Here is a 17,279-nt window from a genome sequence, read left to right as displayed (position 1 = left end):
GTCGTCTACTGCATAGGCCTTGTTTCTATATACGTCATTCGATGCTCTGTCAAATTCTTCTCGCAACATATTTCTCATCTCATCATCAATTCCTCCCGCGTCTGCTTTCTATAATATTGTCTTCAAGCTTATTCACTTATGTTGCTGTTCCTATTCCTTCCACTTTTCACCTTCCCCTTCTTCATTTTGTAATGACTTTTCAGCACCGCTTCTGATATTCATACAGGTGCTTCTTTCTTCTCCAAAGACCTCTCTAATTTCATGATCAGCGATGTCTATCTTTGCCTTAGTTGTGCTTGCTTCTGCCGTCTTGCATTTTCTTAATTATTAGGATTCCTACCTCAAACGATGAAAATGGAACCCTTATATCATCACTTTGCTGTCCGTCCATCAATGTGTCTGTCTGTCCGATTGTTAAAAGCTCTTTCTCAGGAACATGTGGACGTACCAAGTTGCAATCTGTCACGTGTTGTAACAAAGTGAAGCCTCTAAGTCAGTGCAGTCAAAAGATACGGCCATTTAAGTCACATATTTTGACATTCGATTCAAATGGTTCAAATGGCTCTGAGCACTATGGGACTTAACATCTGTGTTCATCAGTCCCCTAGAACTTAGAACTACTTAAATCTAGCTAACCTAAGGACAACACACAACACCCAGCCATCACGAGGCAGAGAAAACCCCTGACCCCGCCGGGAATCGAACCCGGGAACCCGGACGCAGGAAGAGAGAACGCTACCGCACGACCACGAGATGTGGGCTTGACATTCGAAAACTCACTTATCAAAACCGATAGAGTACTTCCCTTTGACCTGGAATCATAAAATTTGGTAAAAATTCATAGAAAAAATTCGAAAATTGTTAATATGTACTTACTTCACTCGAAAAGAGTTTTTTGTCATTTATTATCCGAGTTCACTTACTGTCTCAATTTTAGACTGCCTGCTTAATTTACTGCATTTTACATATTCTTCTTTCTTCGAGTTAAATTCAGTATCTCGCCTTTTATCTAAAGATTTGTACTGGGACTTGTCTTTTTGCCTATTTCATCATCTGCTGCCTGCAGTGTTTCATCTTTGTTAAGGTTACCTATCTGTCTTCCATTTTATTCCTCCCCGCCCGCCCCCCCCCACCCCCCCCCCCCCTATTTCACATGAAAATAAAAGTGCCTACTTACTAGTTTGAAGCAAATCGTATTTTTTGACACGTTGTCCATTTCATCAAATGAGGAAAACACTGTGACAACAGCGCCGAAACAAGAAAAGACGCTCTTGAGAGCGTGACAACAATGAGGAGGGCGAATACTAGTCATGGCCGGGCTTTTGACTTGTACCAGGGCCTTCACACTTGCCGCTTGTTGCAGAGCCATAGAAACAAACACAGGGATGCACAGACCACGGCCCATGGGCCGAATGCGGCCTGCCATTCATCTGATGTCGGCCTACCCCCCTTCCCCCCCCCCCCCCCCAAGCGTTTATTCTTGTGATCTTTGTTATACTACTAGCACGTGCCCGGGTTAGCTTATACAGTGTTTCAGGGGTATAATTGCAAATATTTCTACTGGTGACTCAGGACAGTGCACTAAACAGCAACACATCAGCATTTACTTCGTTTTCAGATTAACTATTACAAGTAGTGTGTTTTTAGATTGGTTAATACCTGTAGGTACGGGTGGTACAAGCAAGCCATTAAGGTTATCTTCCCCTTGATACAGGTCAGGTATTTTACTTGTGGACATGCGGACACAAAGCAGAAATTCTGTACTGTCAGGGGTGCTCCACACCATGACACAGTTACGACAATACAGAAAACATTGAGCAGTAATTATGTGATATGTTTGTGTGAATACTATTAGATACAGAGAAAAAAAACAACTAACATACTGAAGTAGGTACATATTAAGGTGACAGTTATCACAATATCTGTATCTGTATCCCTGACACCCTGAACATGTGAACAGATTTCGTTCATAATAAACATCAACAAATAAAAAAATAGGGTCACTTTTGTGCTTCATTACGACAAACATTGAGTCTATCACCAAGGGAATTGTGAAAATAATGGTGTGTTATGTTTCATATTAAATTCTGATAATAATGTTTCTGTAAAAATACATTACTGCAACTACATTTGTTAAATAAAATGAATATTTGTGAAAAAAGCTGAATTATTATTTTCGGTCTTTACGTAGTAACACTCAGGAGATTTGGGTCTGCGGTAGCAGAAAGTCTGTACACCCCTTAGTTAAACTATTCCTTATAAAAGAGGCAAAATTCTAGCAGCTACCAGACACCGTTGTCAGAAATGCGCCTCACTCCATCTTCGTAACAAACTTGACCAGGTCTCTTTCTGGCGACATGTGCTGACTAATTTCTGACGTGACTTTTACCGTGTGGTAATTCTCAGAACTTAATTCATCTGGCTTGTCGCCATCGTGCAGTGCACGCTGACGGGAGAGTATTGATTTTAATATTAGCGTCAGGACTGCACGAAGAGTAATATAGCGTCGGCAGGAAATGGCCCACAGGAGTGTGACGAAATCTTCATTGTGTATTCATAACCATTGTCCTGCTTCCTTTTTTGTATGCCTTGGGGGAAATTTCTCTGCTTGTAATCTTCCTCCACACAGAATAAGCATTAGTACCTACAAGCAAGAGACGATAACATTAATATTACACAGATGCCAGCTGGTGTACAGAAGCGTTCTAATTTGGTTACGTATCTGTAACTTCATTGTTAGTTTATTAGAAGAGAAATGAAAGTCGAAAAGCTTGAAACAAGAGACTAAATGGATTTCTTATCATACTGTGGTATTAAAATAGTTGCATTAACATGATTTTGTAGGTCATTCAGTTTTGGTTTCCGTTACACTCTCCTGTCACATTAATGTACCTATTTTCGACGTCAACGTGGCGTGCAGTAAACACTCGCAGGCGGCAGATGGCAGCACTAGCAGTCGATGGTTCAAATGGCTCTGAGCAGTATAGGACTTAACTTCTCAGGTCATCAGTCCCCTAGACTTAGAACTACTTAAACCTAGCTAACCTAAAGACATCACACACATCCATGCCAGAGGCAGGATTCGAACCTGCGACCGTAGCAGCAGCGCGGTTCCGGACTGAAGCGCCTAGAACTGCTCGGCTACAGCGGCCGGCGCAGTGGACAGTATGTGAAGAGTGTCGAGGGGACGCCGAAAACAGTGCATCTGTTGTCGTATTGCAGAAGCGGAGAGATTTATCTGACTTCCATAAGGGCACCATCATTGGGTTTCGCGTCAAGGGTGGAAGCATTTCCGAAACTGCTAAGTTAGTAAGTTGTTGGCGTGCCTTCGTGTTGAAAGTATACCGAGTATGGTGCTATACAAAACCGAGGCAATGCGACTGTGGTGTACGACAGTCCATAGATGACAGGGATGAACGACGGCTGGCGAGGTGTGTAGGAGCGAATAGATATGCAATTGTTGAGCAACTGGCCACACAGATAAACCTAGAGCTGTCAACGGGGTCTTCTCAACGACCAACGAACGTTGTTGCATATGGGCATCAGTAACAGTCTCCTGGTTCATGCACCAACGGTGACTGCCCTTCATCAGGGACAAAGGCTGGAATATTTCTCTCCAGTATTGCAGCTGGGCGTCGACCGAGTGGCGACAGGTAGCATTTGTAATTGAATCTTGCTTCATGTTCCATCGGACAGATGGCTGTTGGCGCTGCGGCATGAAACATCTGAAAGCAAACAAGGAGGTTGCGTTGTGGTTTGGGGGAATGTTTTTGTGTTCCCTACGTGATCTCTCGATTCTGGAAGGCACTATGAATCTTTCGGAGAGCACCAGGATTAGTTTACCGTGGTTCCTTGGTCATCAGACTCCTCGGATTTAAACATAATCGAGAATCTGTGGTTATCCCACAATCGATAAACCCAGCGTAGCTGGCGACGGTAGTGGAGTGGGCATGCCTCCACATGCGGGTCGGTACGTTCCAGAACCTTCCTGACTCTCTCCCTGCAGTTCTCGCGGTGGTCCGCGCCAAAAAAGGTGGTAATTCAGACTTTTGACAGGTGGCTACAGTAATGTGAGCGGACAGTGTTGAATGATAATCATCATCGTCGTAAGATCGCAAGGTAGGTTCAAAATAAAATGGTTCTAAGCACTATGGGACTTAACATCTGAGGTCATCAGCCCCCTAGACTTACAACTACTTAAACGTAACTAACCTAAGGACACCACGCACATACATGCCCAAGGCAGGATTCGAACCTGCGACCGTAGCAGCAGCGCGGGTCTGGACTGAAGCGCGTAGAACCGCTCGGCCACAACGCAAGGTAGGTGCTTGCCAAGTTTGAAAATATGTGATGCAACTTCAGCTCTTGCGTTGGTGTATTTGTATGTAAATTTAGTATATACAAGACAGCTTACTGAGAAAGTTGTTACATAAGCCCTTATCACCACAGGTTTTCAGATTTTGTTACTGTTTTCAGTATGAAGAGACACCTGTAACGCTAGATGATTATCATTGGAACGTAAATTGAAACTGGTAGTGAGCAACCACTATCTAAGCTTAATGTACCGTAGCTGTAGCTGGATTCGTAATAACACAAAAAAGTGACATCTGTGCTGCTGTTTTTTGCACAAATGAAACATGGACAAGACACATGTTGTCAAGCTATAGACGTGTGTGCTATTTTGAATGTGTTTTATATAAATTTCATGATTCTGTGAGCAGTAAAAAACAGTCTAAAGCACAATTTCAAAATGAACTATAGAACATTTTCCCAGCGTCTTGTACTAGTAGTAGTAGCAATAGTTGTAGTAGCAGTAGATTTATTCATACGTAGATCTCTTTTTACAAGGATATAGGACATGTCAAATTATTTACAAGTTTAGACCAATTTAAAATAATCTAATTCGCATACACATACATTTACAGGCTTATAGTTAGAGACAATCATTAGATTTACTCCTGGTATACAATACTTTTTCTACAAATAACATATTAAATAATATAATGCCACACTGTTCATTCATATCTCACCATCAGCCACGGCACACACTATACACACATTGTTTCATAACACTTAACTCACTACACACATCAACACGCGTGCCCGCACACACACACACACACACACACACACACACACATACTGGTGATCTCTGGGCCATTTTCTACACCGCAACTTCCCCTTTGCTATCCTGAAAAAATGAGTCAGCATCCCTCTATGATGAGTGAAATGTTGAGCTCAGGACTGCACCCATGGTGAGGCCAGTTCCAAGCCAGCTCGCCTGTTCCCCTACAACTGTAGCCGTTTTACTTTATACACGGTACAAACGTAAAACTACCCCTTGCTTTGAAATACTTTCTTCCATTTATTAATGGGCTGTCTTTCGTAGTGCATCGATGAAATATCTGTAATTAGAAATCTCTTTGTTAGAGAATAAAAAATTTTCAACAAATATATAAACATTAGTTCGCTTTCCTCCTTGTGAGCTGGAACGTAACAGAGTCAGTCTTTCCAGACACCTCAAAACGTACACCACAACTGACAATGAACATTATAGTTCTTAGATTTTAATTGCCCTGTATGTGACTCATATGGGTAACCTTGTATCGAATAAAACGCATTTTAGGCAAATGACGCAGGACAAATGCCGAACAGTGGTGAAAATCACAATGCCTGGAAAGTACTGGAAATGGGAAGAAACAAATTCAGCTCCAGAATTCGAACTTTCGACTGGGGAATATTGGCACTGTTGAAAAATCTGTCAAAACTGAATTTTTTCGTGTAAATTATTCAGCGTTTTTGTTGCGTCGTAAACAACTTCTTGCTGGATCTGGTAATTTGAATAATGCTTAAGGAGAGAGCAAGAAAGTTTGTAGTACAACTGATGAAAAGGGACTGGACAAAAATACGGAAACACCAAGAGAAACTTAGGCTTCAATATAAATGCAAATGTTAACCAGCCCTGCGGGTTGGGCTGTTGTATTTGACCACGGGCGGCGCCTCTGCTATACCATCGGTACGTTGCAAGCGCCAGTCGTAGACAGAGCAGTGTTGAGTCCATTATGTCGGAGTTAAGTGAATTAGAACTTTGGCAAATTGTTGGTGCTCGAAGGGTGGGTGTTTCCGTAACCCATGTTGGGTGTTTCAAGAGGCATCGTATCGAAGATTTCATACCTCATACAGGGGAAGCGGAAAAACATCATTCGCTAAGTCACCACGCTGAGGAATGTGTGTGTTGAGTGATCTTGATAGACGATCAATGAAGACGACTGCAACGAAACGTAAGAGGACGACAGATGAAAATGCGACTGCGAAACTGGACGTTGCCGTCCGTAACCAAAACAACGCAAAGGATTCAAATGGCTCTGAGCACTATGCGACTTAACTTCTGAGGTAATCAGTCGCCTAGAACATAGAACTAATTGAACCTTACTAACCTAAGGACATCACACACATCCATGCCCGAGGCAGGATTCGAACCTGCGACCGTAGCGGTCGCTCGGCTTCAGACTGTAGAGCCTAGAACCGCACGGCCACTCCGGCCGGCAACACAAAGGGAGCTTCAGAAACTGGGAATTGCAGGATGAGCTAGAATTCCAAAACCACTCATTAGTGATGGAAGTATCTGTAACAAGAAATCGAGATACCAGAGCCATAAACCCTGGACTGTGGAAGAAAGCCATTTGGTCGTTTAACGCTGTTTACAGCTTCTGGCTGTGTTTATGTCCCGAGAGTGAAACATGCCATGTGTTGGGTGATGAATTTTGGCCGCCTTATCATGGTATTCCTTAGGTCCCATGGTCACTCTGCAAGGTCGCATTACTCCAAAGGATTATGTGACCGATCAGATTCGTCCAATGGTACAGTGTTTGTTCCCCAAGACTGATGCTGCGTTGCACGAGACATAGCCGCTGTTCACATAGCTCGCATCGTCCAGGTCTGGTTCTGTGACAACGAGAATCGGTTGTCGGATCTCTCTTGATCAATGCAGTCACCAGATCTCAATATTATTTAGTCTTTCTGGTCAAATTCGGAGATGAGGATACAAGATCGGTATCCACCTCCATCACCGTAGCCTGAACTTGGCACTACTTTGCAGGTACAACGACATAAGAGTTTCTTGAAAACAGTACAAAGCCAGTATGTATACATTCCGAGACGACTGCAAGATGATATGAATGCCACGGTGTTTCCAACAATGTATTAATCGTGGTAAAGTGTCATGTTTTAGGTGTTTCCATATTTTTGTCCAACACTTGTATTTTTTAATGTTGGTGTAACAATAAGCAATTTTTTACTCGTATTTTTAAATACTGATGTGAGAATAAAGAATTTTTTTACTCTTTTAACTTTTAAGAAAACGTCTTTGCGGTTGTAACAGACCATTTTTCTCTTTCGGATAATGGTATGGTTCTTCAGTACGCTTTCCTCCTAGTTCTAAGCAATATCATGCCAACCATTATGAACGTCAAGTACTCTCAAGTATTTATACGCTGTGAGCGACCAATATGTTTTTCTACTTCTGTTTTTTCTATAATCTCCCACTGTATGACACTGTTGGTCAGCAATGTCTTTAATGAGTCTTCGAACAACCACGGTGAGATAATTCTGGCGACATTGGCTGCCAAATTACTGGCCCTCCGATACCAGCTCATCCACTTGGAAACATTTTAATGATGCATCCACTCTACCGAGGTTGTTGCTACTGGAACAACTTGTACTAACTCTGTCAGAGCATGATGGAACACTTCAAAGTACCGCTCACCATTATTTCATCAAAAATACGAGATACGGTAACTGTTCCGCTGATGTCTCCACTAGGTATTTATGCTTCGGACATATCTTGCTGACATAACAAGTGAGGTTTTCCTTCCAGCCAATAATGAGCGTGGTGGACATCTATTTCGCCATATGTTCCTGACATTGTCAGTTGGGGGCGACATGCAATGTATAACAACTGAAGAAAACTTCACAAACCAAAATCGCTAAAAAAGCATTTTATAGAATGACAGGGTTCGACAGAATTATGCTGTCATCGTAGGATCTTATGCTTTAACATTTTTACAACATATTGCCCATGCATCGTGAAGAGACATACATCACTGACGGACAGTATTTTGGAAAAATTTTAAAGCATGAGATCCAATGACGACAGCTTAGCTCTGTCGAAACCAGTCATGCAATATAGTGCATTTTCAGCGACCTTAATCTATGAAATTTCGTTAGTTATCGTTTATCTCACCACTAGATTTGAAAGTGGTTTCTTCAGTAAACATGATAACAAAAAAGATGTCCAGATTTTAACATTGAAAGCAGGTGCCGAAGGCAGTGTTATCTAGAAATCAGCTTTGCTTAGGTTCCGACGAAAATCAGTGTAATACGGAGATGGCCAGTTATCGTCTAGAATTTTCCAGACGGCATCTCCCCTCACCACAGCATCTCGTAAATGGCCGTACCGAGGTGCATACATCAATTGCATCACATCAGCAAAGCTAAGCACGTTCGGGCGTGGCTAGTACTTGGATGTGTGACCGTCTGGGTACACCGCGCGCTGTTGACAATTTTTCCGTTTCCTTTACAGCAGAGGGAGCAGGGGAGATGGTAATGTTAAGTACCGGATCATAAGTCTTTTTGTCGATATCTGGGATTAAATTCCAGATCTGTCTGCCGTGTCTCAGGAAGTGAGGATATGCAACAGTGGTAATTGTGATCCGTCCGACGGATGGGGACAATAAGCTCAACGCCCCCCTTGATGATCGTCGAAAGGAGTAAACTATGTGCCGGCACTGCGTTTCAACTCTCCTTTCCCTCATCATCTCCAGCACGAACATCACACCACGCTACACGCACATCCTTTACAGTCACTTCCACTTAACAGATACTTTTACGCTCACAACTTTCATGTTTCACGGAGCTGCCTGCGGTCGCGAAGGATAGATAAAAACCTTTCCAGTTAGGCGGCTAAACTTCCCCTTCGGAGTTTACAAGGGATTTATGCCGTGCGACTTTACTTTTACTTGAAATCAATAGCTATTCTTCGTGTAGAAAGATGTGGTGCGAGGTTTTGGCAGCAAGAATAGCTATTGCTAATAAAGTTTCAGCTGGTACAGAACTGGTCGTTCCTTTTTGCAGATAATACTAGAGTTACAATAAATTCCATTAAAGAGAAAGCAACAGAAGTGTTGGTAAATGATATTTTGCAAAGAATTATAAAGTGGTTCTCAGACGGTGGACTCTCCCTAACTTCTCAAAAAAATAAAAAAATAAAAAAGCCATTTTCAGCTCTGTAGAACAGTCATACCAACAACTGATTTAGCACATAAGAAGGAGTTAGTAAATAGGCTAGAATGCTCCAAATTTATGGCTGTACATATTGATGAAAACCTGAACTGGAAGGAGCTTCTCAAACAATTACATTGCTTTTGCTCTTCGTATAATTGACAATCTTGGAAACAAACGAGTCATCCTCCTGATACATTTTGCGTATTTCCACCCAATAAGTTCACATGGAATAATTTTCTGGGATAGCTCATAACTCAGAAAAAAAAGTACTGACGGCATAAAAGCCACTGTCGTCATGGAGGTACATCTTCCTAACTGCGCCGTCATACAAAATTCACCAGTAAAATTCGTCATAAGTAAACCATCACAATTTGCAAAGAATGGAGATATCCATACCTATATTACAAGGGGGGAAAGTAACTTTAATTACCCATCAGTAAAGGTGTCAGTGGCTCAGAAAGTAGCTCAGTATACAGCAACAAAAACGTTTGATCACTTTCCCACTAAAAATTTCTGACAGGCAGCAAAGCAAGTTATAAATCTAACGTAAAATCGCTTCTCCCGGACAGATCTTTACGTTCCACTGACGAATTTCTACTTGATACGGTGCATCTCGAAACAACAAACACTTTGGCTACCTTGGCTACAGAAGAACTCACTATACGACCCCCAACAATCTGCCCACGCTCAAATGCACTGAGCTCCGAAATGATGCAGAATGGGTAATGCACTCATATCAACACAGAACACTGTTGTGACGACGACTGACACGTGTAACGCATTGAGGCCTTTGCACAGGCGTCGTTACTGGTCAAATAAATCAGTGAAACTTACAAACTTGTCTAGCATCTGCATTTATATTGAAGTATGTATTTCTCGCGCAATTTCCTCATATGTGTCAACCCGTAAATTGGTGTAGCAGCTAATCACCCCACTGTACGCTCACCCACTTCTACTATGGGTGCATGTAACTGATCACTCACTTACTCGAGCAAACAGTAGTACTGCAGAGAAGGGGCAAAAGATACTTTGGAAGCTCGAGGCTGGTAAAAATGGAGTGCATTTTTGGCGTTATTTGGAGGGAAACACTACAGTCCCAACCGCTTGACGCCGGGGCCCCGGTCCCTATATCTGTTTACTGCCTTCAGCATTACTTTGACTACGTTTTGCCAGTTGTAGAGGATGGCTGCCGTTGGCTTATACTAGCGAATAATAGGGGGCGGTTCTTTCGTCTCGCCACTGGTTGTGTTGGCACTGTAACCAGGAGGTGGGGGCCTGGCTCAGAGGAAAATTGAACCGCAAGTCTATTTTATCCCGTTGTTCTATCTTATTTTCATACGGCCAGGAGAGCAGTGTGCTGACCACCTCTCCCTCCATATCCGCATCCAGTGACGCCTGTGGCTGAGGATGACATGGCGGTCGGTCGATGCCGCTGGGCCTTCCAAGGCATTTTTGGACGGAGTCCCGTCTTATTTTTGTCTCAGTTATTCGCACCCCTAGTGGGGTTACGGGGCCTTCAATCGTGGGCAAGATCGGGATGAGTTGTACCGTACTTCAGACTTTTGCCTCTATGCCAGTCATTTCAAAATATAAATTTATGTGATTTTCTGAAAATATATTTTAATATCCTTCGTTTCAATGGATGTATAATTATTTACGATGAAATTTTATTTTGGGGCACTTTTGTTAGTTTATTCGGACCAATGCCCAGTGTTACAATAGACCACGCTTCGTGGTCAGTCGTAACAGGCATAGTGATCAATTGTTAAATTATATTTTAAGTTATAGAAATAATATTTGATCAATGTAATATTTTTATGAAAATGCAGGTGTTAGACGACATAGATAATTATTGTGACTGACGGGTGTATTGAAATATAATTGAAACGATACGATGCGACACAAAATATAGGAACTGAACCAAAAAAATTCTTACATTGTCACTTCTTTCTTCTAATCGCACCGTAATTGCATTAAACTATGTAACAATGTTTCCAGGTTACAGCAATCTTATCACACTACTTCTATTTAACACATGCCACAATCAAGATAGCATAATATCTAATATCATCATTGTTAACACTTTCATATTTTAGAACAACAAAGATTCTTCATTTAAATACATCATTGGTTGTATAAAGACATTTTAAATGAAAGAAAATCTACCTACTAATCTGATAAACAATAGCTACATTCGTGAAGGACTTCTCCTCTAGAGCAGCGAACGTGTGACCAAAACTTACACTTTACACACTGAACCCATTGCTCGTTCGGTAAACTGTCTGCAAATTTATCAAGGCAAACGACACAAAAATAATCGTTTTCTTCCAGAGAGAAACTTCCATCACGATTTTGTAATTCACGTTTTCTTTTAGTTGCTCTAACCTTTCTTATAATTTGTTCCTTCTTTATATAGCTTTTACGGCTCTTCTGCTTTACGTACTTCTTCTGCCGTAGGTCTAACAGTTTTTCTTTATCACGAGTGCTTGTTAGGAGAGAACTTTTTAACTTTTGCCTTCCTTGGCGCTTCGGAACACTCTCAAAATTCACTTTGCTGTCAGGACGTACCAAACTGAATAGCCACTGAAACCAGTAATGAAAAAATAAAATATTACACTTAAGGCGACCGAAATGGTTATAGCTTATAGCTTATTTCCGTCCTCCTCCACTCCGAACTTGTGCTCCGTCTCTTATGACCCTGTTGTCCACGGGGCCTTAAACGCTAATCTTCCTTCTCCCACACGCTGCAGCGTGACATGCCGTACATTCCCATGCTGATCATGGTATCCGAAATGTTCCTCACCCGAACACAGTACAAAATGCTACAAAATGTGTTCATATGCTCCGGTATTTAGCGTCTTTTTAAACGCAGTGTGGGATCACATCCCAACCAAAAAAAACCTCCCATACCATAACACCACCACCTCGGTACTTCACCGTTGGCGCTACACATTATGGCAGGTAACGTTTTGCGGGCATTCGCTCAACTCAAACCAGTTCATCGGATTTCAGCAGGGTATGGCATGCTTCATCAGTCCTTTGCAGTCATCTGCTGTGCAGATCTTCACATTACCTCAAGTGTTGCTAAACACTGACTACAAAAATGTGTCGCTTTATGAGGAGTTGTTCGATCATTGTACGCCATTCTTTTTAACTCACTACGCACAGTATTGTGCCAGTCGGACTCCTGGCAGGACTTTGGAACTCACGACTGATTCCTTCCACTGATTTCATGTGCTTGTTTTTGTACAAGCAACCACCACAGTGCTCGTGGGTCCCTGCCCGTCTGTGCGTGAAGTTTGCCATATCTTGTTTTAGTTTTGGATGTTCCTTCGCGTTTCCATTTCACAGTCACATCACAAATAGTCGACTTGGGTTGTTTTATAAGAGTTGAAACGTCCCTTGTGAGTTTGTTAATCAGGTGACAGCAAATGTCCTGTCCACGTTCGAGGTCACTGAGTTCTCCTACCGACTAAACCATATTTATCGCCTCATTTTATACCGGTGGGTCCACTTGTCCTGACATCTAGTGATCCATCTGGGATTACGCAGGGAGATCCGCGTACTGTAGATCAGACAATGTACAAAATGACCTATAATCGTGAGACGCGGGAATCAGTCCCGTGATGAGTAGTGTCCCTCGGATAACGAACGAAAGATAGAAGAATGATTAGGTTTAACGGCGTCGATCAAGACGTCATAAGTGACTCAGAAGCAGCGTGAATTCGAGAAGGATGGAGGAGGAAGTCTTCACTATTTCATTGGAGAATTTGCACTAACTATTCAGGGAAAGTACGGAATGTATAAATCTGAAAGACTGTATTGGGAGCTGAAACCCCTGCTCTTCTCTATCTGCCAACGATACAGAGGGAGAAGAGAGGCAGATACAGTATCTAAGGCACCCGAGAGGTAGAATGCATGATTTTACGTATTTCATTCGAAGGTGCAGCGCACCTGCAATAATCTACAACTGAGCAGTTCAACACTTCTGAAAACCAGATGTCAGCGCTGAAATAGAGGAGGACTCATCAACGTGGGTCAGTTTCTTGAATAACTTATTCTGTAGAGCGAAACACAGTTATAAACAGAATGAAGGGTGACTTAAGATCACAAACTCTTTTGGGAATATCCATATTTATCGTGGCAAATTCGTTGCATGAGGAAATTCAGACACTGTTTTCATTGTAAGACAAGATCGATGACCGCTTATGTTTCGATTGTATTAAAAATTGTGACATAGATTGATGCTGAAAACATTTGGTAGATGAATAATAAAGCGTTTCGGAACGTATACCATGCCTCTCAAAAACTCATTGCCTTGTCGTACGCTGTATGTACGAGAAAATGAAACTGAGAATCCGTTAAGAGGAGAGGATAGACAACTTACTCAGCACTCTAGGTAGCCCTCAGCCTTTGATATATACATTCCATAATGGAAGGGGACGAGAATTTTAATGAAACTGTTGAATTGCAGGCACAACAAAAAGTGATGACAGTAAGATTCATGACAATTAAACGTAAATAGTTCTATGAGGAATCGAGCAAAACGTTTTGTTACAAATGTGCCTAAACGGCGTAATTTTTACAAGCAATAGGTGAGACTTCTACACATAACTATGAAGATAGAAACTTTTGGAATGAACTTTTTACTCTGCAGAGGAGTGTGCGCTGATATGAAACTTCCTGGCAGATTAAAACCGTGTTCCGGAGCGGGAGTCGTACCAGGCATCTTTGCCTTTGCCTTGGAAAACAGGAGAAGAGGCACTGGAGGAAGTAAAGCTGTGAGGACGCTTTCTGAATCGTGCTTGGGTAGCTCAGTTGATAGAATACTTGCCCGAGTTTTAATCTGCCACGATGTTTCAAGATATAAGTCACCTACATTCTGACAAACGATTAGCTTTCTGATAGTTTCTGGACTAAATGGTACTAAAGGACGTTAAATTTCAGAAAATGTATAGATTTGTCAATTGCTTCTGTTTGATAACTCCTTATTACGCCTAACAGCTGCCTGGCGCCTTTCATTATTGCATAACATTGATATCAGTTACAGACTATCGGCAGATAAAACTCAAGAGGAAAACACCAAGTCAGCTGCGTGCTATTAACGGTGTCGGTGAAATTCATCCCCGAGCGTGCACCGAGCGAGGTGGTGTAATGGTTAGCACACTGGACTCGTATTGTGGAATACGAGGGTTCAAATCCGCGTCTGGCCCTGGAGATTTAGGTTCCCGTTCTTTCCTTAAATAATTCCAGGTAAATTATAGGACTATTCCTTTGAAAAGGCACGCCCGATTTGCTTCCCATTCTTTGAAACGCTCCGTCTCTAATGACCTCTTAGTCGACCGGATGCCCTTATATTCCGTCCTTGCTTCCTTCTTTCCGAGAGTGCGTTGTCGAAGCGCTAAAATACCACATTCGTTAATAAGAGTATAGAAGTTAATTGTTCAACTTTTGTTGGGTGTTATTAACTTTGTAGGTATTTACATGTGTAATACTACTGTAAGTACTTGCGTTACCGTTAAACGACACTAAACTCTCCATATTTGTCCTTTTGAACGATGCCGATCGAATTAGCACTGACAGTTGACACTGGATTCGTATTCGGAAAGACGATCTTTCAAATCTCCGCCTCGCCATCCGGTTTGATGTTTCCTGTAGTTCCTCTAAGTACGGGTTTTCAAAGTTATCACCTAGGGCTTTTTGCAGTGAGCGCTAACTCGTCACGATACGGTATCGGTTGCTGAACTAATTTCACGTGGGTGAAGTCAAGAAATGCAGGTATCACCATCAGTATTTGCGACCTGGTAGGGACGGCGATGTATCAGTGGAATCCTCCTGTAGCAAATTTCGCTTATTCTTCTACTTCTCCCTCGTTCAGTTTCCCAAATGGCATTTTATTCGTCTATTTCTTCAACTGACTGGGGTCGCGGCCACTTGCCAAGACTCTGAGTAAATGCCCTATATTCTGATCTTAATGTTCATAGAGATAAATTATTGTTCTCATAAATTTGCATTCTTTTTGCTGTTTACAGGGTTTATCAAATCTTTGTATGGAACATTTACCCAGTATCATTTTTGTTGACAACAACAAGTGGTCTACATGTTGTCAGGCCATTCAGTGGGATGTCTTCGTAATGAGGTTCACATAGCCCATACATCTGAATGTGAACCGATCCGCTGCACTCTCCTCGGTGTGGTCACCAGTATTGTAGTAGTAGTGTTGCATAGGTAGGGAGGAGGTTACAGCAAGTGAATGCTGTTTCAGTTTCTAGACTTGGGACATTTATACACGTCATCCAGCTACGAGTCACCTGCAGTTTAATTAGGCTCCGGTTCACCTCTTGCAGAAATGAGAGACAAGCCCAGTTTTGCCTAAGAGATTCAGAAAAACTTATTAGCTACATACAACTTGCCATACATTTTCTAAATCACGTACACGAATTTCCTGTTAATATGATTACTTACCTCTCTCTCAAGGTAAGGTGTTTAAATGTACTGTCAAGATAAGGTACTTCAAACAAATGAAACAGTGGATAGAAAAGATATGCAGGTTAATTATCATAAAAAAGTAAAAACAGCCGTTAGCCGCTATTAATGAGGCTATTTATTAAAAATAAATAGCGCTCTTACCGGTTTCTATCCAATAGATTCATCGTCAGATGGCGGTTCACACGTAAAATTACATTTTCCTGATGCTCTAGACCTACATGCTGTGTCCTTTACACAACCAGAGTCTCACCATATCATTATTTGATATAATAGACAAAATATTTTTCTAGCGTCTATAGTCGACTACAGTGGCCAATACATGTTTCCACCAATTTTGTATGAAAGCGAGAAGCCATCTGTATTTTAGCAGAGTTAGCAAGCCAAATCAGCCTTTCTGATATCCATTATTACTTATGTGCAGACTTTAAAAAAACAATATTATTGTGTTTCTTGAAGTTTTCTCTGTGGATTTTATACTCCAACATTTTCTGGTGTGCATTCCAAATAATATTAATTCTTATTCCAATAATTCGGCTGACAACATGAGGTGTGGCTCCTTTCTAGAGCCTCTGTATCGGGAGAATGACTCATGCGTGCACAGTGACAGATGGTCTGAATCGGGTTCATTCGAGAACATCTACATGTCTACATCTACGTCTACATGACTACTCTGCAGAGTGTTCATCGAACCACAATTATACTATCTCTCTACTATTCCACTCCCGAACAGCGAGCGGGAAAAACGAACACCTAAACCTTTCTGTTCGAGCTCTGATTTCTCTTATTTTATTTTGATGATCATTCCTACCTATGTAGGTTGGGCTCAACAAAATATTTTCGCATTCGGAAGAGAAAGTTGGTGACTGAAATTTCGTAAAAAGGTCTCGCCGCGACGAAAAACGTCTATGCTTTAATGACTTCCATCCCAACTCGTGTATCATATCTGCCACACTCTCTCCCCTATAACGTGATAATACAAAACGAGCTGCCCTTTTTTGCACCCTTTCGATGTCCTCCGTCAATCCCACCTGGTAAGGATCCCACACCGCGCAGCAATATTCTAACAGAGGACGAACGAGTGTAGTGTAAGCTGTCTCTTTAGTGGACTTGTTGCATCTTCTAAGTGTCCTGCCAATGAAACGCAACCTTTGGCTCGCCTTCCCGACAATATTATCTATGTGGTCCTTCCAACTGAAGTTGTTCGTAATTTTAACACCCAGGTACTTAGTTGAATTGACAGCCTTGAGAATTGTACTATTTATCTAGTAATCGAATTCCAACGGATTTCTTTTGGAACTCATGTGGATCATCTCACACTTTTCGTTATTTAGCGTCAACTGCCACCTGACACACCATACAGCAATCTTTTCTAAATCGCTTTGCAACTGATACTGGTCTTCGGATGACCTTACTAGACGGTAAATTACAGCATCATCTGCGAACAGTCTAAGAGAACTGCTCAGATTGTCACCCAGGTCATTTATATAGATCAGGAACAGTAGAGGTCC

Source organism: Schistocerca gregaria, chromosome 4, assembly GCF_023897955.1.
Source record: "Schistocerca gregaria isolate iqSchGreg1 chromosome 4, iqSchGreg1.2, whole genome shotgun sequence".
In the NCBI taxonomy this organism is placed as follows: Eukaryota; Metazoa; Arthropoda; class Insecta; order Orthoptera; family Acrididae; genus Schistocerca; species Schistocerca gregaria.
This window is presented reverse-complemented; position numbering follows the sequence as displayed.